General features: G+C 43.0%; 1 non-coding gene across 1 annotated transcript; it reads left to right on the forward strand.

Annotated features, from left to right (window-relative positions):
• Window positions 1-806: 806 nt before the first annotated feature.
• On the forward strand, window positions 807-878 carry TRNAC-GCA. Its single transcript has one exon. It is a non-coding gene; the product is annotated as a tRNA-Cys (tRNA).
• Window positions 879-23,763: the final 22,885 nt, after the last annotated feature.

The following is a 23,763-nucleotide window of genomic DNA, read 5'->3' on the forward strand; positions in this document are numbered from 1 at the left end:
CAAGTTTGTTTTGGGGCACACTGGATATGAAATCTGAGGTTCTTGTAGGGCCTCAGAGGGGAGTGGCTGGGAAGGAGTATCTGGGTTCTCCGAGGGCTGGTGAGCTGAGGCTCCGGCTCTGTTCCCTCCCCGGCTTCATGGAGGCGACAGGCCTCCTCTGGGAGGATTTGTTGCAATGGCAGAGATTCCCTTGACCTTTCGTCTCAGTCTCAAAGATACACAAGATTAAAAATCCTCAGACTGGAATTGAAGGGAATGGGCATTAGAGGTATTAAAGATGAATTTTGGACTTGGGAATACCTCGTCGTTGTCGTTGTTTGACTGTAAACTGTGACAGATTACCCTGAGTTGCCCTTTGAAAATGTGATAAAAACATACACAATATCCAATACGTGCACATACACACATCCGCCTACAATTTCAGAGTTATACCGGAACCTCTGAAGTTACTGGATACCCAGTTAAGGTTCCCTCCCTGTCCAATCAATACTCGTTAGTGACTCATGATATTTAAAACATTCATTGACGTGGGTGTGGGGGAAAAACACTAATTAATAGATGTGCCCAGAGATTTCTGGGCAGTTGGTATTGTATTTTAAAAACCGGAAAATTATACTGAGAATTACACAGAGCTTTAGGTGCTGGGAAGAGAACGAGTATACATGTTCTGGGAGCTGGTGTGTGGCTGGAAGGGAATTGAGGATGAATTTAAACCCAAGAAGAATCTCAGCTGTAAAAGGTATTTATGAAGGATGATGTAACTCATAAAAGGGAAATAAGTGTTTATGTGAAGCTCATTGCCATCAGGGGGTATAGCTCAGTGGCAGAGCATTTGACTGCAGATCAAGAGGTCCCTGGTTCAAATCCAGGTGCCCCCTCTGTAATCTTTTGCTCTTCTTGGCAGCCTCTTTAAACTAGGTCTAGGGTGAGGCAAGCACCCTAGGTGCCTAGGACTCAAAATTTAAGGCTGTGCTCACTCTCATGCAAGTAGAACCCTCCCAGTAGAGCCGTGTGCATGTAAATTCACCCCTCTTCCAACATATACACACATAAACAGTCATCCACCCAGAGACATATATACACACACCCCACACACCAGGTGGCCCCCGACCACATACACACACTCAGACCCACGCAACATCACACAGACTCACCAACACACACACACACACACACACGGACTTTCTCACGGATACCTTGGTTTTTCCTTTCTGTATATTCGATCTTATTAACCAGACCCTTTCTATCTTCCTTTCTCCAAACTTTTAACCATTTAATAGTTTGGATTTACAGAAGAGCAATAAAGCTAGTATACAGAGGTCTGGTATACCCTTCTCTCAGCTTCCCCTAATGCTAACACCTTGCATAACCACAGCACATTCATCAAAACTATGAAATAAACATTGGTGCAACATTATTAACCAAACCTTAGATGACATTCAGATGTCACCAATTCTTCCACTAATACCTTTTTAGATATTAGTTTAGATACTGAATTTAGATATCCAATATCTAAATTTAGATTCAATTTAGATTGGATACCATATTACCTTGAATTATAATGGCTCCTTAGTTTCCTTCAATCTCTGACACATACTCAGTCTTTTCTTATGCTGTTTTTTGTTTGTTGTTCATTTGTTTTTATAATCTTAACATTTTTTAAAAATCCTGGCCGGATATTTTGCAGAATGGCCCTCACTTCTGCTTTGTCTGGTGTTTTCTCATGATTAGACTGAGGTGATAGATTATGGGGAAAAATATCAAAAAGTCAAAAAAATATCAAAAAAAATATCAAAAACATCAAAAAGTGCCCTTGTTGTCCTGTCTTATTAGGGGTAGAAGTAAAGCACTGCAAAAATTTAGGAGTCTGCTACATTGAAAAATTTTAAAAGTACGATGTCGGAGGTTTGTCAGGATATGCGTTCTAAAGTGAGGTACCCCACGGAATGACACACGTCACTTGGTGGGTCTCTCTGTACTTTGGCGTCAGTGTATTCGGACATGCTTCTCTGGTAGATCCACTGGATAACAACGACCCATAAGACTGTCAGGTTTTCTTTGTGGATCCTGGAACAAGAAAAGGTCTACACTCAGTCCGGGCTGTGGGGAAAGCTGCTCCTCCACGTGGCTGTTAGGACTTAGTATCCCGAGCGTAAGTGGCAGCTTCAGCTTGGTTAATTCTCCTTTCTTTTGTTTCAACAGCGCAATGAATTCACCTGCACACTGTAAGCGCTTATATGTCTATGTATTAGTCAGGCTGACCTTGGCAACAGTGTGGTGATAACCCTGAAACCTCAAGAGCTTAACACAGCCAAGATTTATAGCTTATCCGTGCAAGACCTGAAGTGGGTCCGGTGGTCCTTTACCCTCTTGTAGCTAGGTCATCGAGCAAAACGTGGCCTCCGTGGTCGTCGCTCCAGGGGTAGGAGAGTTGGAGCCACGCCTCAGCTCACAGTTCATTGGACAGAAATAGTCACATGGCCCTCACTTCTTTGCAAGGGAGGCTGGAAATGATCCGAAAGTGTTTGGATACTTACTGGGTACTGATTTTTCACTGCCGTAACTGATCCTACCTACTCCAGTGTGCGCACCTAGCTGGTAACAATTCTTTTTGATTTTTCTTGTTATCACCGATGACTGGTAGGTACCTTGCCCATTGTCAGGGCTCAGAAAGTATTTGGTCAATAATACCAATTGGCTAATGAAGCAAGATATATAAACAAGGTATATTCTTAAATTATTTGAAAACTGATTTTATCATAAGACAAGAATTATAACTCTCACACTGAAAAAAATGACTTTTTACTGCTTTCTAAACAGTCTCTTAAAAGATTCAGACTTTTGTTGAAGAAGACAACTTGGGCTGTGCCTATCAAGTAAAACAGAATACTGATTTTTTTTGCTGCTTTGTTTTTCTTTAAAAAATAAGCAGTTGCTACTCTGTCTCCCTTTCTAAAATTATCCACATGACCCTTACCCATTATAAAGTCAAAATACCTTTCTTATACAAAACTTCCAGCATGTATTAAAGAATGTAGGATGGAATAAAATTTGGTTGGATCTTTACCACCATCTTTTGGTAACTATTGCCTGTTAAATGTGATGGTGTTTGTATACGTGAGTGCATGTTTTATGCATGTACACATAAACATAACAAAAATGTATCAGGCATATCTCGGGCAACATCTCAGATCCTTTTGTCCTTCCCTGTTTCTGAGGTCTTAGGCCAGCTTTTCTTCCCTGACTGCCACCGCATTAGCTGGGGATGTATGGACTCTACCCACGTCCCCCAGGTCCACTCTGCAGTCCCTCTCCTGCCTCTGCTGGGTGCCTCTCACCTCCTACTCTTGGCTTCCTTCTTGCTTTTGAGTTATGAAGGGTAAAGAGACCCACTTGATGTCCTCACATGCAGAATCTGGGGGTGTTCAGGAGTTAATGAGTCATGGGGAAAACCTTTCACCAGCAAGATACAGAAGCTGAGGGCTAAGTCTCCTCCTTCCTTCCTCGGGACAGACTGTCCTGCAATGCAGTAGTTTGTACACCCTCTGAAGAGATAGCTTTATGAGATGGAGTAATCATGTGCACTTGTTAACAAGAGACAGTGAGCTTGGAAATGTCTCCTTGCACTGACTTAGCCTTTCTCTGCCTTACTCCCTTTTACCTCACTCCTCCCTGGGATCACACTTGGTGAAAATCTAGTAACACCTATGCTTTTGCCTTGAGCTCTAGACTCTGGGGTACCTCGGAGCTGCAGACAGTCAGGATACTCTTGCCAATTCTCCCTCGGACTTTACCACCATGGGATAGAAATGAATTGCATCCAAACACTCATTAAACAAGGTATCATCCCTGCCTAGTTCCAATTGCCAGGATCTGCATCTCTTCCCTCAACTTTTTTCATTTTCATTTTTTTCCCCTCCTATTTTGGCAGCCAGAGCCCCTTCTACAGCTGTCTGTGGCAAGCTGGATGTGCCAGAGAATTCATGGCCCCTGGGAGCAGCCTTCAAATAACAACTGACAGAGGTTGCTGTTTAAATAACTCAGATTCCTTACCCCCAGCCCCGTGGACTAACTCAGCCAAGATGCCATCCAACCTGGCTCCAGAGTTCCCAATGGCATTGGTGGTGGTGGTGGGGCTGCCCACGGTGTTAACTTGCATGACAGAGTGTCCTTTGTTGGCTGATTCCTTTTCCTGTCTCACTTCCCCTCTCCTCCATCAGTGTATCCTGTGGTCACCTCCAGAAGATACTCCTTGAATTTGGGTTCTGGACTCAGAGTCTGCTGCTATGGGAACCCAAGCCAAGACATCAGCCTAAGACATAATTTAAAAGATTGTTGTAAACTGATCTTTTTCATTTATTAACATATCCCATACCTGAGGTTCAATATTCTAAAATTTATCTAAAATAGAAGAGTTTAAATGCTGCCTGATATTTGTCATATGGGTTCTAGAAAGAATGTGTTGGACGTTTCAGTTTCCAACTTTCCTATCCAGCTGTAAGAAACCCAGCACCAAACAGAGCTGAATAGGCTTTGTCTCTGGGGGTCAGAATTGCAAATAAATAAGCTACAGATCAGTCATTTGTGCACATGATGGGAAAGAAATAGCCAACACAGAGATTTCCCCTGACTTCTATTTGATGTTTTTTGAAGGTTGCCCTGTAGCAGGGGTTCTTAGAGAAATATCAAAAGCGCCTCGATTATGTTCTGCTTTTAAAGGAAATGAATTGCATCCAAGCTTTCATTAAACAAGGTATCATCTCATCTCATTTCTCTTTGAAAAATAATGACTGCAAAAGCTCATTATGTGGTACTTTGCTGCCTGATGGATTTTGTTTTACTGTGGGGGCAAAATGGGCTTCCTGCTTCCTAAGGGACAGAACTCTCTCACTGTTAGACAGTTAGGATGATGGCTAAAGTTTTATTCCAACCCCCTGAATGATTCGGGGCCAGTTAACCGAACTCTGTCAGTTCTGGGTTCTCATTTGTACATTGGAGGTAATAAGAGTGCTCCCCTTACTGAGTTTGATGTCAGAATTGTATGCTGTCAATGAATCTGTAGTGGCTGCTCAGTAAATGATAGTAGTTACTTCACAGTCATTGCATTTTTTTTTTTTTTTTTTTTTTTTTGGCGGTGAAAGGAGTGGCATAGAACAGAGGGTGAGGCTTAAGAAATTATCCAGGGGACATAGCGGTGGGACAGGCAGATATCTAGATTCAGGGAACATGAATGCCTGTCTGCTCAAAGGCATATCCTCTACATGTTCTTCCTGCTGTGCCAGAGTTGGACTCAAAGCCCTGCATAATTCCAGCCCATCTGCCTGGCATAGCCCTTTTCAAAGGACACCAGGAGTGTCTGGAATGCCTAAGGAACTCGGTAGAAATGCAGATTGTCAGGTTCCTCTTTAGACATTAGAATCAGGATCTCTGGAGGTGGGGCCCGGTATTTACATTTTTAAAAAATTTTTATTTTTTAAAAAATACTTTCTTTGTCAGAAAGAGCACAAGCTGGGGGAGCAGCAGGCACAGGGAGAAGCAGGCTCCCCACTGAGCAAGGAGACTGATGTGGGCTTGAACCCAGGACCCCCTGAGATCATGACCTGACCATGACCAAAGGCAGACACCTAGCCAACTGAGCCACCCAGGCACCCTGGTAAATTTATGTTTTAGAAAGCTTCTCTTGTGCATCCAGGTTTGAAAATCCCCAGTCTACTTTGAGCTTCTAACCTGTCTTGTCCAGATTAGACCTGACCATGGTCTCCTCCTCCCGTGGCCAGCTGAGGGGGTGCTGCCTGATTCAGGTTCCTCCTCTTCAAGTCTTCACCCTGAAATATTACTGCTTGCTCTGTCTCAATTATACACGCCTTTCCAGCTCTGATTTTCATCTCTCATCATTTGGATTATACTAAGACCTTAGATCTGCCATCAGGTGTGATTTCCACCCCTCCCTTTGTCCCTGTGTCAGGCAGCTCCAGACCACTTACCGTGGTGCAGTTTAGCCCCTGGACCTCAGTCACCCTGGGTTGTAATGAGGGAGCTGATATTTCTAACAGGTTTTGGCCCCTATAGGAGAATTGGCCCTTTACTAGACCAACTTTCAGGCTCAGTGCTGCCCCAGGCTCCAAGAGACAGTCAGGCATGCTTTTTAAGATCAAGTTCCTGAAGTTATAAACCATCATTTGTCACATTTGATTTGTTAGAAACAAATCACTAAGAGTAGTTCATATTCAAGGGAAGGGGAATTAGGCTTTACTTTCTGAAGGGAGGTGAAGGCATGTTTTATAGCCACAGAGTCAGTCTTTGGGGAAAGCTTCTTTCCACATACCACTCAATTCTTCTTTTCTTCTTCTTCTTCCTCCCCTCCTCCTCCTCCTCTTGTGTCGTCTTCTTCTTCTTTTTTTTCTTTTTTCTTTTTTTTAGAGAGAGAGAGAGCATGCAAGCACAGGGGAGGGAGTAAGAAGAGCAGAGAAAGAGAGAAATGGAAAGAGAGAGAGAATCTTAAGCAGACTCCATGCCCAGCATGGATCCCAACTCAGGGGTCAATCTCACAACCCTGAGATCACGACCTGAGCCAAAATCAAGAGAAGGATGCTGAACCAACTGAAATACCCAGGTGCCCTCATACCAACCAGTTCTTAAGATGAGCTGCTCTGATGGCCCATTCTGGAAGATTCTAGATGCTCACCTTTATCTTTGGCCAGGGTTCCTAAACCAGTCACTCGACAGAGAGCCCTTTCTATTTCTAATACTCAATCCAGGTTGATATCGATATCCAAGGGATCTAATCTTTTTATAATGATGAGGTTCAGTTGTTTATTGAGCACTTACTATGTGAATTGGTAACTGGTATATTGGTTATGCCCTAATTGTCTGTGTCTTACTTGGTAAGTCACATGTCCTAACACAACCAACCAAAGCCTTTGTCACTAAGAGATTAAACTGAGTCTGTAAGTTCCAACTTTTTGTGTGTTAACCAGAACTGCCATATGAATCTATGCAGTTAGACCAGAATGTGAAGCTATTCAGCTGAGTGGGTGAGAAGTGGCTGAAATCTGGCCCACACTCCACCAGCTGAGTTAATTAGGACTCTATGTGCCTAGAGGAAAGGGAGACTTTTTCCAGGGTGCACAGGTGTGCCATTGGTCGGCTCAGCATGAAGCCCTCAGGGCTAATTTTCACATCTGTGTGTGCGAGCTGGCAGTGGCCCTGGTTGGATGTCTTCTTGTTGTGCACAACAGAAACCAACTCAAACTGGTTTTAGCAAAACAGGAATTTAAGTGAAAAAAAAAAAAAAATCTAGCTTTTGTAGTTGGCTTCAAACATGGCTGGATCCAAGTACCCAAGACATGTAACCAGGAATCTGTTTCTCTCCTTTTTTTGGATCTGCCTTTCTTCATGTTAACATTATTCTCAGAAAGATTCTCTAAGTGGTGGCAAGTTGACCTGATTTACTTCCTCTCTTAGCCACCCCAGGACAAGAGGAAGTTTTCTAGTATTTCCAGTCCTGTGGTTAAGTCTTATGGGCCTCTTTGAACCATCCATGTGAATGGCATGAAATTCTCTGATTTGACTGTCTCTAGAGGTGGGGAGTTGGTTCTACCCGCATTCAAACCACACTAAGGTTGAGAGTAGATGGTTGTCTATTTAAAAAAAAAAAAATGATTTTTCCAGAAAGAAAAAGTAGAAATAGATCTTGGATGGATTTAAAACAATACATAGCTATTACATCTATTCACTGGGTTCACAGTTACCTGTGGATTTTCTCTCATTCCATTCTGTTTTCCATCTAGCTCTTGCTCAGGATTCCCTGTGGTATACACTGCAGCCTGGGTTTGAAGAATACTCATGGTCTGTTTTGGATGTATCAGTCCTCAATGTCACTGACATTTCCTTTCTTGTTCTCATGCTGTCTCACTTCCGAGTCTTTTTCTGAGGAGCAGGAGCTGATGTCCGTGAGCACAGACTCTTCTGAAGGGATCCCAGAGAGCCTTCTTCTCATTCATAGGAGGCAGGTGGACCTACCTGAGAAAGGTCTAGGAGAGGATGGTCTAAGAATTGCTAGTTGGTTGTGCTGCCTGTCAGAATCCAGAGATTTGATCACAAGACAGGAAACAGTCACTTGAGGAATTTATCCTATTTGGGGCCATGTGTTTCAGGGTGGCCCATTCTTGGCTAGTGTTCTAGGCTAGTCCATCAGTTGCATTTCTTGGTCTACAGAAATTGGTTAGGAAATGGAGTCACAACCCAAGGACAGCCAATGCTTCTCAAAGGGAATATTTCTGGTTCTTTTAGGAAAGGGGTCCTTTTCTGTTTGTTTACTTCTTGCAGGCCTTGAACGTGGAAGTATGCAAAAGCTTGAGATTTTTTGCCTGCTTGAAACCTTAAGGAATCATCAGCTCTGAGGAGCTGCTGGTATAGACAAAGTAAAAGCTAAGAAATGGATAGAGAAAGGCCAAGACCTGATAAGGTAGTTTTAGACCCTGGAGAAGTCATGCCTGATTTGCTAGACCACTCCTGGGCATTTCAGTCTTGAGATCCAGAAAATTCACTGTCTTTCTTGTTTTTTATCACCCACAAACAAAAGATTCCTCAGCAATGCCTCCTGACACCATGCTGCTCCAGTGATTACAGAGGTCCACTAGGGCCTGCATGTTCCTCTTCAGACCCAAAGCCTGGTTTCTTACATCTCCAAGCTTATCTCCAGAATCCCAGTTAGCCTCTCCTCACCCTTCTGAGCCTGTTTCTCTCTTTGTAAATGTATGATAATAACTCATGCCACCCACCACCTACGGAGGTTGAGGACTAATTAGAACACTTGTGAAATTGTTTGTTTTTATAAAATGTCAGCAAAAGAGATCTATGTATTATCTCTTACTCTTGATTCTCCTGCCCTTAAAAAAAAAGAAATTCTGCAAAATACAATTTGTCTTTTCTTTTAAACTATGACCAATTATCTAGATTCATTTCTTTTTTCTTTTTCTTTTGTTTATTTACTTCACAGAACATGAGGCAGCTAGAGAGGGAACATGAGGAGGAGGTGAGGGAGAAGCAGGCTCCCCAATGAGCAGGGAGCCTGATGTAGGGCTTGATCCCAGGGCCCTGGGATCATGACTGAGCCACCCAGGTACTCCCTTGATTCTCTTCTTAAAGTGTAAACAGCTCGAGGAAAAATATTTTTTTCTGTGGTAGGGGGTGGGGTTAGAGGCCAAACTGGCTTTCTCTTTTCTGTTCTCTCACTTTTCTCCCTGGATTTTCCTAAATTCTCGACTTTGGGGTTTCCAGTCCTGGAAAGAAATGCAATTATTCAGACAATGCCAACACCGTTGAGATGTTGACTTTGTTTTGAATCTGGGTTTATCCGCAATTGGTATCATTGGAGAAAATGTTCCCTCGATTTGTGGGAGTAAAGCAGCTTTACTATGGAGGAAATTAACCATCCGATAAGGACACCAGGAAAGAAAAGAATGCATCAAAGTGTATTGGAAAGGAAAGGAGAATAGAGAGAAGAAGAGCGATAAAGAGAGGAAGGCGATGTGAATTGAGATAGAAAACGTACTTGAATGAAACTTAGATGATAGTGTCAAATTTGGTTAGATAATAGAATACGGTAGGGTTGTCAGAGTTAACAAATAGAAATACAAGACACCAAGCTGAATTTGGATTTTACATAAATAATAAATAATTTTTTTAGTATAAATATGTCCCACTTAAAGACGGTCAGGCCATCTTTAAATGTAAGAATATGGGGATTTTCTTTTCGAAGGTCAATAGGTTTCCTTGCTAACATTCCGGAACCTATGAGTGAGATTGACTCCAGCTCCTATCTTGAGCTCAAAACCATGGAGTAGTTGTCCTGTAAGTTCCTGAAACTTCTAGCCTCTTCCCTGTTTCAGCAGATGCCTTTAGCGGGCTGAAATGTTCCCATAATCTTTCTATCTGAGCACTGTGAATGTATTCTCTTTGTTATAAAAATATGTTTTATTGTGGGAAATTTTCAAATACACACAAAAGAGCAGAGAATTTCAGTGAACTTCCATTATTCTATTTGAAGAGTTGTCAGCATTTTGCCGACCTTGGCCTGCTTCCCGCCACCCCCTTTTATTTTGTAGTAGTATTTTAAAGAAATTCCTAAACTTCACATCACCCTCTGATATAATGTTTCTTTTTAAATTTTATGTTCCCTCTCCTGTCCTCAAATATATATCTGATCTGTTTAATATTGTCAAGATTCTACTTTTCACCTTTGTTTCCTTTCGTATGAAATAGTTAATATAAAATAATGTCTCTCTTCCTTCATGAGATGATCTTGCTTCACTTTCCTCCTCAGGGTATCACTATAGTTCAAGACTTTGCCTCACTCTTGTGGCCTGTTCAGGCCTCAGGGATATGGTCTCCATTGTGCTGAGAGCTCCATGGACCACGGTGGGTGGGAGAAGGGGTGGGAATTGTCATTTTTTTACTTCCTCTCAAACTTCCTTCCTGTGACAAGTACTCATCTTTTCTCTCTTTATTCCTAGCTTTATGCATCATGCAAGTCTATACTTTTTAGAGTAACTGTGGGATCCTCTGAGTGAACCTTTAAATATTCCCAGGAGTAGGTTTGAAGACACTTTGAGCAGCATGACAGACGGAGGACTGGGGCTCTCACACTTTGGGGCACACAGGGTCCCCTGAGGGCTTGTTAAAACACAGACCCGGGGGTGCCTGGGTGGCTCAGTGGGTTAAAGCCTCTGCCTTTGGCTTGGGTCATGATCCCAGGGTCCTGGGATTGAGCCCCGCATAGCATCGGGCTTTCTGCTCAGTGGGGAGCCTGCTTCCTCCTCTCTCTCTCTGCCTGCTTCTCTGCCTGCCTGTGATCTCTATCTGTCAAATAAATAAATAAAATCTTTAAAAAAAAAAAAAAACACAGACCCGGAGCCCAGCCCTAGAGGTTCTGTTCCCATAGGACTGGAGTGGAGTCTGGTGGTCTGGGGAGCACAACCTTAGAACTTGGGGATAGTAACAATTTTCTGCTTATGCAACCCTGAAGAAGAAACCTTGTTCTGGGACTGTGGGCAGGTTACTTAACCTCTCAGATTTAGTCTCCTCATCTGTGATCAACATGGTCATTCCTTCTTCCTTTCCAGTGATGACGCGCTGCTTTTAAGAGTGTCAACGGAGAAGAAGAGGCAAAACTGAAAAGGAACAAAGACCTTTATTTGGGGCCTCAGAACTGTAATTTGGGGCACGCAGGTTCCGGAGTAACCAGAAATGTGTCCTGCTCATGTGAGGAAATCAAGGGGTTTTTATGAAAAGGGGGAAGGTGTAATTCCACAATTTAGATAAAGAGGAGAAGAGGAAACAAAACAAAACAAAACAAAAACAACCCCTGCTAATCTGGTGCTGACCGGTTGAGAAGCTTCTGATTACTATCCTATTGATTATTTTATTGGTGCTATCAAATAAAACTGTCCCTGTTATATACTAGTTACCTCCTGCCCACGTATGATCCAAATGAGCCAGTCACTCTGTTGAAATTCTAAGAGCAACTGCTTGTAAACCACTTGCTACTTTCCGCCCAGTTCAGGAGTTTTGGTTAGAAAGGAGAACAGAGCTTCCAATGGAGTCTCTCATGTCCAGAAATGTTAGCCATTTCTACAAAAGCAGCAGCTCACCCTTCCTGGGCAATGCTTTGTCAGTGGCATATATAGTGTGGAGTTTTGGGTCAACAAAAGTGCTGTTGAACTCAGGGGCATGTACTCTGGCTCCTGAAGAGAGGGAAGGATGAGGAGAGAGCTAGAGGTCATTCATTCACTCAGTGTGCACTGAGCACCTACTGTGTGCCAGGCACTGTTCCAGCTGCTGGAGATACAGTTAGGATCACCATCTTTAGGGAATTTGCATTCTAGTTGGATAAGAAAGAAGGCAACATTCCTGGTGGGGCCCTGAGGAACTAGGAAAACTACAGTGAGGAGCCAGCTAAATAATAACTTGTATTATTCCCTCACAGTTCTGGAGGCTGGAAGTCCAAAGTCAACTTTGCTGGGCTAACGGCATGGTGCTGGCGGGACTGCACTCTCTCTGGAGGCTTTTGGGGGAGAATCTGTCTCTTACATATTTTGGCTTCTAGAGCTGCATTCCTGGGTTCATGGTGTCTTCCTCCATCTTCAAATCTCTCTTCCATCCCTTCACCTCACCTTCTATTGCCCCAGAAGTGCAAGACAGTCTGGGGCAGTGAAGAATGTAGAGGCAGGGTGGAAGGTGACCCAGAAAGGATGGGAACAATGTCTGGGAACTCTGCTGACAGTGGCCGCCGGGGCTCCACAAAGCCATGTGGTCACGCAGCAGTGATAAGCAATATGGATTGGAAGGTCTCCACGGACCAGTGCTTTACAGTTCTCACAATTACCCTTTCAGGGAGGTGCTGTTACACGTGACAAAACTAAGGCTCATCAGCTTGCCAGATTCACTTGGTGAAGTGGTAGCACCAGGAGGCCATGGAAAGCAACCTGTCCCCAGAGCGTAGCCCCACAGAAAGCCTTCCTACTCAGTATGTAGACTAGCAGCACTGGAATCCCTCAGGAACTCAATCTCTCAATCTCCTAAAAAATGCAGACTCTCAGGCTTTGCCCTCAACTTGCTGAGTCAGATTCTGCATTTTCATAGGAGCCCCCGTGATTCAAATGCAGGAATCTCTTAGAGAATCCCTGCCCCCAAGCCTTCCTTGGGAAATGCCCTGAAAGGATCTTTCCAGCAGCTGAGGAAGCCACCTTGCTCTTTGGTGTTTGCTTTAATAATATTAGGAAGCCCAGTTATCCTAGGATGTCTTCATCTGAGTAAGTACATAACAACAATGAGAACAACAAAAACAACAACAACCCTCTTGAGTTCATGTCTCCAGACCCAAGGAAGTACATCACAATGCCCTCTAAATAGCACTTGCTTGTCTCCTGGGTGAGAAATGTTTGCTGACTCGGATATTCATCATCTCTGTGTGCTGCAGGGTCCAGGGTGATAAATTATGGAAGAGAGTTATTAAATTACAACAGTCTCTCTTACATCAGATGCTGGTGTTAGGCATATTTTGGGCACTGCAATCATCACAGAGCAAGTAGAGAATCGTGATTACTGTGCTTATAAAAGATGCCTATTCACAGAAGTTTGCTTTTACCCTAGGTCCTTGTTAGGCTGGTATTCTATTTCTAAGCCTTAGAGTGCGTGGTTTTGGCTGAATCAAGGAATAGAATAAATAGAAATAGAATCGGGCTAGTAGACCAATGCTTCTCATGGGTCATTTGCATTAGAATTGCTTGGTGCTGGTTAAATGTATAGATCTTTGGGCCCCACCTGGAAAATGAAGAGTGAAGGGCAAGGTCCAGAAATTTTAATTTTTAACTGGCTTACCTGCAGATTCTTACACAAATGAATCTTAGACAATTACCGTTGTAGACATCAGATTTAATTCTGTTATTGGAGTGGATGATGAATCAGAAAAAGAGAGCAGTTATAATGACTTGCCTAAAATTTCAGTGCCCCACATAGAGTAACATTTCCAGCTTTCTTTGATATTACATATATAAAGAAAAGTCTCATATAGATCGTTAGAGCCTTTTGGATCTATCAGCATCTCTCTCTCACTCTCTCTCTCTTTTTTTTTTTTTTTTAATCTATGAGCATCTAATAAAGGCAGTGCTAGCTGATTGTGTGGCTACATGTGAGATAGGCAAGTAAATGCAAAAGAAACAGTAGTGCAATGCAAAAATTCTCTCATGTGATAGATATTAAGTGACCATTTGTCGTCAGGCATGCCAAATCCAGAAGATTTTACTAGAATTTAAAGAGTTAAGGCACCCGGCGGTGTTCCCAGAATGAGCTGACATAATGCCACAAATTGCCAGGAAGGGGCAGCAGAGAGCTGCCGAATGGCCCGTAGACGCTCGCTGAACCAAGGTTATCAATTAGGAGGATGTTAGAACAGCAGCCAAGAGCTGGCTATCCCAGTAGTGTCTGCTCCAGACACGTCTAACCTGGACAGTCTGAAGCTTAGCCCTAAAAGAAGAGATCTGGGTCTAAAGCAGAGGCTTTTCTTAGTGGAAAAAAGGCAATGCCTAGACTAGTGAGTGGAAGAGAAGAGCCTGAGTCAGAATGGCAAACTGAGTGAGTCAGGAGCAAGGGTAAGTGGTGGGTGTGCCACAGTGGGGTGGTGGACGCATCAGGGAGCTAAGGGGCTGTCAGGGAGCACCAGCTTCTTCTGAGGCACTTACCCTGATTTATAGCCTTTTAGGGGCACTTTCCTGATGAGATCAGGCAACAGTGTGGTTCCTGATGGAGAACATTTCATAACTAGATTATTAAGAAACCTGGAACTTAATCCTTTATTTGACAAGCCCTTTCATAGTGCCATCTTCAAATTTTTTTTTGGAAAATGCCCTAGTATTAAAAAAAAAAAAAACAAAACTTGAGGAAAACAAGGCAGTGCGTGATTAAATACTGTAATTAAGGTACAATCAATACTTGCTCAAGAAGCTTCAGCGAAGGGGGAGATCAATGAAGGTTTGAGTGGCCAAGGAAGGTTTTTTTTTTAAGGAAGTGAAATATGATCTAGCCTTAGCCAGCAGGAATGATTTAGAAAGGCGAAGGAGGACACTCAATGAGTCAAGGAAGAAAGATTTTCGTTTGTTTGCAGGCCTGTGAGGAGACCACCTGCGTGTATCAAGGGGGCCTGGAGTGTTTGTGGGCTGGGGCATAACGACACTTGTTCGACCTTTGTTTGATGGTTTCTGACCCATTTTGAAGGAAGAGAGCCCAGCTTCTTACGCAATAGGAGTGCATCACTCATTCAGAGGAAATACACATCGATGCCAGTTGCCCCTGATGCAGAGAGCTCACAGCGAGCAAATCTGTGGGCGGGGAGAGGCTGTCTGATTCCTTCCACTTAGGGCACCATAATCTTGACTCTTGCCAGTAGGCAGCATCTGCTCAGTGCATGTCTGGATCTATAAAAGATGATACCCAAATATTCTGAAGATGATAAAAAGTTTTATTGAAATTCCTGAAATCAGGTTAACCAGGTTAACTATGCACTTACACAGATATCCATCTCACGAGACACCCGTCTTCACCCACGAATGGGCTGGTGATCAGTCCTTGCAGCTGTGGCCAGAGAGTAATTACGATGTATCTGGGCAGACTTTGTATATCCCATCTTTCCTGGAATGTTAGCTTCGTGCTTTTTATTACCAATCACCCCTAGGTCTTTTTGTCTTTGCGTATACACTAGTTAAAAACACTATCTCCTCTTTAAGGAGGAGATTTAAGGAGGAGATAACACTATCTTCTGTTTAATCTTTATAGAGTGTCTCATGTTCCCCCATACATTCTGGAAAGTGTTAGCCTGTATTTGGTTCTTGACACAGCAGCTCTTGTTTCTCTGATATAGTGTCTCTGAATGTTATTTATTTCTGTATTTATTTATTCATGTATTCATTCATTAATTTGTGCATTTATTTTTGAATCTGAGTAACTTGAAAGAAAAAACACTTCCCATCAGTAACAGTGGCTCCTGGTGGCAGTGATTCTTATGGGAACGGAAAAGGGGCTGAGGGTGAAGTAGGACATATTCCCCATCGCCAGGGGAAACATCACAGAGATCCCAAGAAATCCCCTCTAAGCCCTGCAGTGCTTTTAGCTAAGAGGCATTGCTATCTTTTCAGGATCTAGTGTGTGTGTGTGTGTGTGTGTGTGTGCATGCACACGCAAGAATCAGTGTTCTCTATCTGCTGTTGGTTTGCAAAGGTGTTCCTTTTGGTGAATCCCTTTGGTAGGGATTCACCAAAAGTGAATTCACAATCACTTCCAATTTGGGATCCAAGAGAGGGCATGTTCCTCATGGGAAGTAGCAAAAGCCCTTCTTGGAGAACACCTCTGCGTTTCTTCCTGGCAGGTCAGTTTGGAGGGAGCTCCTGGATAGTCCTATTTAACCATTTAATGCCCACTATTGGGATATGCATTCTTTCAAGAAAGCATTTCCCTTGAGGACATTCATCAGGGTATCAGGGCACCCACAAACAATTATTTGAGGAAGAGAAAAGAGCTAAGGTTAGGGTCAGTGGTTCGAGGCTCCACGTAGGAAGGGTAAGTTAGATGAGAGGAAATTAACCATTGGAGGTATTTCCTACATCTAAATGGCTGAGAGTTGTAGGAAGTAATTGACAATTCTGAAATCACCGTTGCGCGCTGCGTTAGTAAGTCCAGGTCATATTCCACTAGATGAGGGCTGCTTATGTCTGCAGACGAGACTATGTTTTACATCAGAGAATAGGTAGCTTATTTCCTCATTAACTATCTGATCCACACTGCCGGATCCTAATATTTAGTCCAATGTAATAATCTTAGTCCAACTCAGGAATTTAAACGATCTAAGCTTATGCTTATTTTCTTTGCATAAACACTCTTTGTGTCCACACCCATTGTGCCTCTTTAAAGTGATGGAGGGTCCATTAGGTATTGGGGTGTATATGACCTTGGCTGGTGGGGGTGGGTGGGGATGGAATTCTTGGACTGTACCGTTTTCTGGAACTGCTTCCATCTCTGCGGCAGAGTCACTGATCTGGGCTGCTCCCCGGCTTGGAGAATCCAAGGTCAACTAGCTCCTCCAGAGGGGTGTGCAGCTGATATCCCCTGCTGAACCCTAGTGATTTGGCCTCTCTCATCAAGCTGGGTTTCCCTATTACCTTAGTCCTGCCCTGGTTCTTACTGTGCTGTGGGTACCCCTGAAGGTTGGCAGGGACTCCCTGTTGTGATTGCTTCTGTGAAACTCTCCAGGCTGACTTTCAGGGGTCTTGGGGTTTTGGGTACCAATTATGGGACCAGAAGGCAGCTTTGGAGAGTTAACCGAGACCTTTCCTCAGGGATGCTCACACCAGTGTCTTTCATTCCAGCTCCGGAAACCACGAGCCCGACAGAAGTCTTTTCCTTTTTGTAAATTCCCTCAACCCCTTCCTAATATGTCTCTGTTCTCTTGAGACTCAAGTCCAAATAAGGGAGACTGAGGTACATCTTACCTTCCTCTGCTTCCTTTCTTACTCCCGCCATCCCTCAGGTTGGAAGGGAAAAACTTTGGGCTTCCCATTTGCTCTCCATCTTATCTTCTTTCTACCCTAGTGAGTCATCAAATGTCCATGGAGTGACCTCGCTCCAGTGCAGCCCCACCCTACATGTGGCCCATGGACTGGCAGCATCAGCATCACCTGGGAGCTTATTAAAAAGGCAGAATCTCAGGTCCTGTGTGCACCCCGTGGACCAGAAGCTGCATTTTTAACCAATCCCTTGGTGACTTATGTGCACATTCAGGTTTGAGAAGCACAGTTGTAGAAGAAACTGTATGGTCTTGCTCACTTAGGCTTAGCCCTGAGCAAGTTAATGGGAATTAAATAGGCTTAGGAAATTCTTTTTCTCTTGAAAAACCTTACTCTTATAAACCATTAAGTTGCAGAATATTAACTTTTTTCTTTTTGCACTCTTGCTTTAATAAATCATTAACCTTCTAAGGGGAAATAGATGTTTCTGAGAGACTGTGGGATGTTCCGTGTGAGAAAATAGAGAAAAAAAAGCAACTAAATCTTATTAAAATATTATCCCTTAAAGAGTTTGGAAAAAAGAGAAGAAAATGATGAGAGATGAAGTAAGTAAAACAGTTCAGTGGGTGACAATATAATTTGTTATACTTAAATCCTTTTGTGAAGACTTGGGTACTAGAAAATTTAAAAGTAGAAAGCAAATTTAACTGACTTGTGTCACTATATCCACGCTTCCTAAAAGTGTGTTTTGCCAAAATGCCTGAAAAAGTGGGTTTCAGGGGTACCTGGATGGCTTAGCTAGGTGTCCAACTTTTGATCTCAGCTCAGGTCTTGATCTCACCATTGTGAGTTTGAGCCCAGCATTGGGCTCTATGCTGGGTGTGGAGCTTACTTTAAAAAAAAAAAAAAGTGGGTTTCATAATCAGTTTGCAAAATGCTATAAACTATATCTCACTCTTGGAGACTTATAATAAACATTGTTATTATAAAGGTGCTACAAAGTCCTGACAGGAAATCCCTCTAACCTCATCTAACAGAGTTTTCTACAACTCACTTGTCTGTGGAACACCGTTTCATGTAATATCCATAGAATACCCCAAAACCTGTGTCCTCTAGAACATCCTTTAGAATATTCTCATCTGGGACACCTGGGTGGCTCAGTTGGTTGAGTATCTGCCTTTGGCTCAGGTCATGGTCTCAGGGTCCTAGCATTAGCCCTGCATGGACTTCCTGCTCAGTGGGGAGCCTGCTTCTTCCTCTCCCTCTGCCCCCCCCTCACTCATAACTCTCTCTATCTCAAATAAATAAAATCTTAAAAAAAGAAAGAATATTTAAAAAAAAAAAAGATTTTATTTGTTCATTTATCAGAGAGAGAGAGAGAACACAAGTAGGAAGAAGCAGCAGAGGAAGAGGGAGAAGCAGGCTCCTCGCTGAGCAGGGAGCCTGATGCGGGGCTCAATCCCAGAAACGGTCCTAGGATCATGAGTTGAAGGCAGGTACTTAACTGACTGAGCCCCCCAGGCATCCCAAGAAAGGATACTCCAATCTAAAATAACCCCCTTATATTAACTATGCAATGATTTCCAAGTCTAAATTGTGGTGTTCCCAAGTGCAACCTGGTAGCTCATAAGTGGTCTAGGCTGACCCAGATTCTTTTCACTCACCATCAAGGTCAGGGATCCACAGGGCTCCCTCCAGCTGGTGCCTCTTCCTCCCCTGTGCTCCGGACCTGGCTGCTGCTGAAATGTCTTTTTACATCTAGACCTTGTTTTTTGCCTCCATAATCAGCCAGTTTGGTTGACACCACGAACTGTTGACTTGCCTCTCAATTCACTTTCACTTCAGATGCCACTTCTTAGATCTTGGAATTGAGCACTGAACAGAGAGATGATAGAGAAGCTGACTTCTCCCTCTCACAACCCCAGCTCAGCTCCCAGGCCAGGTTCCCGAGACTCTTGCTCCTCGAGAGGAGAGCCGCACAATGACTGAAGTAAACCAACTCTGATGAGTCAGCGTGGACCCCTTGACGACAGCTGCAAGAGCCAAGACATGGCTTTGCAAACCCCCAAAGAGGACACATCATCTGTATGGGTTTCCGTGTCGTTTCTTGGCATAGTCTAGGAAAATTGCTCATATACTGTGTGAGGCTAGTCTTGCAATTTCAGATTCTTTCTGGTAACATTGCATAGACGAAGTACATGCATGTTTAGAGAGGATGAGGTCTCGGAGATTCTCTCATCTTTTTCTCTCTGGCAGAAGGAATCTGGTGTGCCCTGTGTTTGAAAACCAAGTCTCATGCTACAGTTACACGTATAATCCACTGTGTGTAGGTTAGCATGAAGGATAACTCCATAGAACTGATTTTGCTAGATATGAGTCAGAAGAGAGTCCTGTGGTTGAAAAATGTGGGGGAACTGCTGGGATGAGAGTTGGAATATTGATGGAGTCAGAGAGGGTTGGAAGGAGTGTCAGAAAGCTAATGGATGGTCAGAAGTTAGTCGAATCACACACCACTGCTCAAGACATGCTCAAGACATTGGTCTCACAGGATATACTTCCCTGCCCCTTGACTAGGATTTGGGTATGTGTCTTGCTTTGGCCAGTAGGATATTAGCAGACCTGACGTGAGCAGAAGCTTGAAATGTGCTTGTGCAAGAGCTTCTTCTGGGTGGCTGCTGCTCCTCGGTCTGAGCTTCAGAATGACTACTCCAGAGGCTGACCTGAGCCTGAAAGCCAAACTCAGCCAATTCTCAGCCTGAAGCAGAGGTGCTCAACTGAGGCCAGCCTAGATCAGCCAGGTTATTATCAACCTGCAGACTTATAAGTGTCAGAATCATCCCATGTTGTAAGCCACAAAGTTTTGGAGTTGTTTGTTATGCAACACTATTGTGGCAATAGCTGCCTAATATACCAGGTTAAACAAAGTTAGACAGGTTTCTGCATTGCATTGTTTCTTAGAGACTTTAGTCTGTGTGCATGGCACATCTTTAAGATGACTGTAGAATTAGTGGCAATTCTCATTAGACCTTTATTTTTCAGAATAATTTATGATATCAAGGCAGGTAGAGATATAACTAGAGTCGGTTTTTAGGAGGAGGGTAATTAACCCTCCCTTTTCCTCCTAGCCTCTAATGCAACACATACACACAGAAGTTCACCCCAATAAGAAAGATAGCTGATATGATGGGCTACAACTCCATGGTTAAGGGGTCATTGCATTAGGAGGAATAGTTTTGGATATGAAGAGGGGAAAGGCAAAATTTTTGAGATTGCTGTTTATTATCTTTACGCACTTAGCTGTTAGTCTATCTATAGTAAATATTCATTCTCTGGGAAACGGCTACAAAAGACAGCATGAAATAAAGAAAATACATACTGTCTGAGGTAAGGGAGCTATCCACCTGTGAGGAATTAAGAAAGGAACTAGGAATGGTGACAGTAAGATAATCCAGCTAATTACCACAGCTGCTGGTTCTCTGGGGGTATGTTTCCTTCCTAAGTTTTCCTTGTGCATCCTGACTGCACTGGCTGACTAGAGCTGCACCCTCATGGCAGGAGCCTCCTACATTGAGCAAGTCTTGGGTGGGGGTTGGGGGGGCTCTGAACCACTCTGCTAGAGGTCAGTCTTCAGGAGAAACATGCCATGTTCCTCCTGGATAGGAATGTAATTTCCTTGCCTGCTCTTGCCACTGGAGTGATAAAACCCAAAGCTAAGGCAAGGACACCAAGGAGGCCATTTACTTCTACCCTTTGGGATAGATAGATCTGTTGTCAAGGGCCACAAGGTAAGTATTTTAGACTTTGCAGGCCATGCAATCTCCATTGCAACCACTCATCTCTGTGGTTATAGTATGAAGGCAGCCACAGATAGTCTATCAATGAAGGAACGTGGTTGGATTCCAAAAAAGCTTACTTACAAAGATAGGTGGCAAGATGAATTTGGCCTGTGGCCATGGTTTGCTGATCTCTGCTTTGAGAAATGATTTCTTATTTATTTATTTTAAAAATTAACCTATAATGTATTATTTGTTTCAGAGGTACAGGTCTGTGATTCATCAGTCTTACACAATTCACAGCATTTACCGTAGCACATACCTCTGCAATGTCCATCACCCAGCCACCTCATCCCTTCCACCCTTCTCCCCTCCAGCAACCCTCAGTTTGTTTCCTGAGATTAAGAGTTTCTTATGGTTTGTCTCCCTCTCTGGTTTCATCTTGTTTCATTTTCCCCTCCCTTCCTCTATGATCCTCTGTTTTGTTTCTCAAATTCCTCATATCAGTGAGATCATATGATAATTGTCTTTCTCTGATTGACTTATTTTGCTTAGCATAATATCCTCTAGTTCCATTCACGTCATTGCAAATGGCAAGATTTTGGATTTTTTTGATGGCTGCATAATTTTCCATTTGTGATGGCTGCATAATTTTTTGATGGCTGCATAATTTTCCATTTCCATATATATATGTATATATATATATATATATACACATACCACATCTTCTTTATCCATTCCTCTGTCCATGGACATCCAGGCTCTTTCCATAGTTTGGCTATTGTGGACATTGCTGCTATAGACATTGGGGTCTACATGCCCCTTCAGATCACTACATTTGTATCTTTGGGGTAAATACCCAGTAGTGCAATTGCTGGGTCTTAGGGTAGTTCTATTTTCAACCTTCTGAGGAATCTCCATACTGTTTTCAAGAGTGGCTGCACCAGTTTGCATTCCCACCAACAGTGTAGGAGCATTCCCCTTCGAGAAAGGATTTCTTTTCTTCTTCTTCTTCTTTTTAAAGATTTTATTTATTTGACAGAGAGAGAGATCATAAGTAGTCAGAGCAGCAGACAGAGAGGGGGAAACAGGCTCCCTGCTGAGCAGAGAGCCCGATACGGGGCTCGATCCCAGGACCCTGAGATCATGACCCGAGCTGTAGGCAGAGGCTTAATCCACTGAGCCACCCTGGCGCCCCAAGAAGTGATTTCCTAACAGTGAACGCATCACTGTGCTTTAAGTCAACCAAAGTCTGTTGTCCAGAAAACACATTTTCCTGAGGTTTCTCCCTGCACATCTTGCTCATGAACCTGTGGCATGAAGTGTAAGGTTGGAGAGTCCTGGGTATATGTCATCTTTCCTCTTTCTTTTTTCACAGACAGGACAAAAGCATAATTTGTAATGTTCTTGTGAGGTGAGCTGTATCCATTATCATTTTGCCTCTCTTTTGCAGGTGCTTGACATTTACTTTTGAATCTTCCATAAAAGACATATGGGGGGAAAATCTAATAGCAAAATAAATTGCAGGAAATGAAATACTACAGTTTGGTTAATTGTAAAAAGGTAGGTTAACTTTACAAAAACCAACATGAGACATGAGACCCTGGTGTATCGCTTGGGCAGTAGACGGGCAGGCAACCTATTTAGTGTAGGTGAGTAGGCATAATTCTGAATTCAATTTCACAGTAATGAGATCCACACCATCTGCACAATAGCCTTCCTGCTTTTCTGCGTATTTGAGACTTTAATGACATTACCTCAAAACATGGCCCAGATTTCTTCCCTTTTATGAATCTCCTAAGTTTCATGCCACCACTGTTTCTCATAGGATAACGGCAAGTCATGCATTTAAGCAAGCTGAAATGAGTGACACAAGAAGTCATTCCTGCTGTTCGTGATCCACCTAATTACCAGCTTTGCTAGATCACCCGTCGGTAACCCCAAAACTTTTCTAAAGAGACACAGCCACAATCAAGGGGACAGATTCGATGGTGCCAGCATGTGGCTGCATTTTTCTGCCTTTGGATACCAGTGGATTCATTTTCTGACTTGCCAAGGTCTTAGGCACCTCCACGCCTTCGTTCCACACTAAGCAGTTTCTCTAGACACGGTGGGAGTACAAAGAAGGCAAGCAGAGAATTCTGGCAGCTAATTTATAAATCTCTATCTTAAATTCTATCCTATTGGTTCTCCTGAACTCTGTGAAATCTAATTAGACAATTCTGTCTGATTTTCTCCCCAAACCTTGTGTGTGTTTTCTATCTTCTCATTTGATGCCTAATGAGTGGGACTGGGTTCATTCTTATTGGATGGTCTTCCTGAGATCTGTGGAACCATTTCCAGAGTGAAAAAAAAAAATCACAGGCAATAGTTCCAATGAGCAGAATGTGTGTAACTTTCTTCTAATAGAATCCAAAGGAGTAGCCTGGGTGACATTTGCTTTGGATTCGTTCTTGCTTTCAATACCTAAGCGGGGGGGCTTTCTGATAAAACAAAATGACCCTCCCCACACCTGCCCTGAAAAATCAAGGTGTACTGTGTCCACTGTGTTTGAGGCTTTGGAAGGAACCCAAACTCCAACACAAAGTAGACTGTATAATTGCTTTTTCTATCGCATTTATTTTATTGCATTTATTTTTTTGTATATTTACTATCTTGTGTGACCTAATGGACCTATTAGAATGGATATGTTTTAAAACACAGTACATGAATATCACATATCGTGTCTGATGAAGGTCAGATATTGTTTGCCTTTGTTTTGGCAACCAGTGGGAGGACCCACTTTCCCCCTTTTGTTGTTTAAAACTCTACTTTCCAATACCAGACTCACCCAACTCTATGTCACCTAAGCCGGTCAAATCATTGCCTACCTTCTGGCCACCAACATGAGTTTTAATTAGGTCATAGGTTCATTATTAAGCCAGTAAGATATC

This window comes from Lontra canadensis, unplaced genomic scaffold (assembly GCF_010015895.1).
Source record: "Lontra canadensis isolate GAN:19392208 unplaced genomic scaffold, GSC_riverotter_1.0 scaffold38, whole genome shotgun sequence".
NCBI lineage: Eukaryota > Metazoa > Chordata > Mammalia > Carnivora > Mustelidae > Lontra > Lontra canadensis.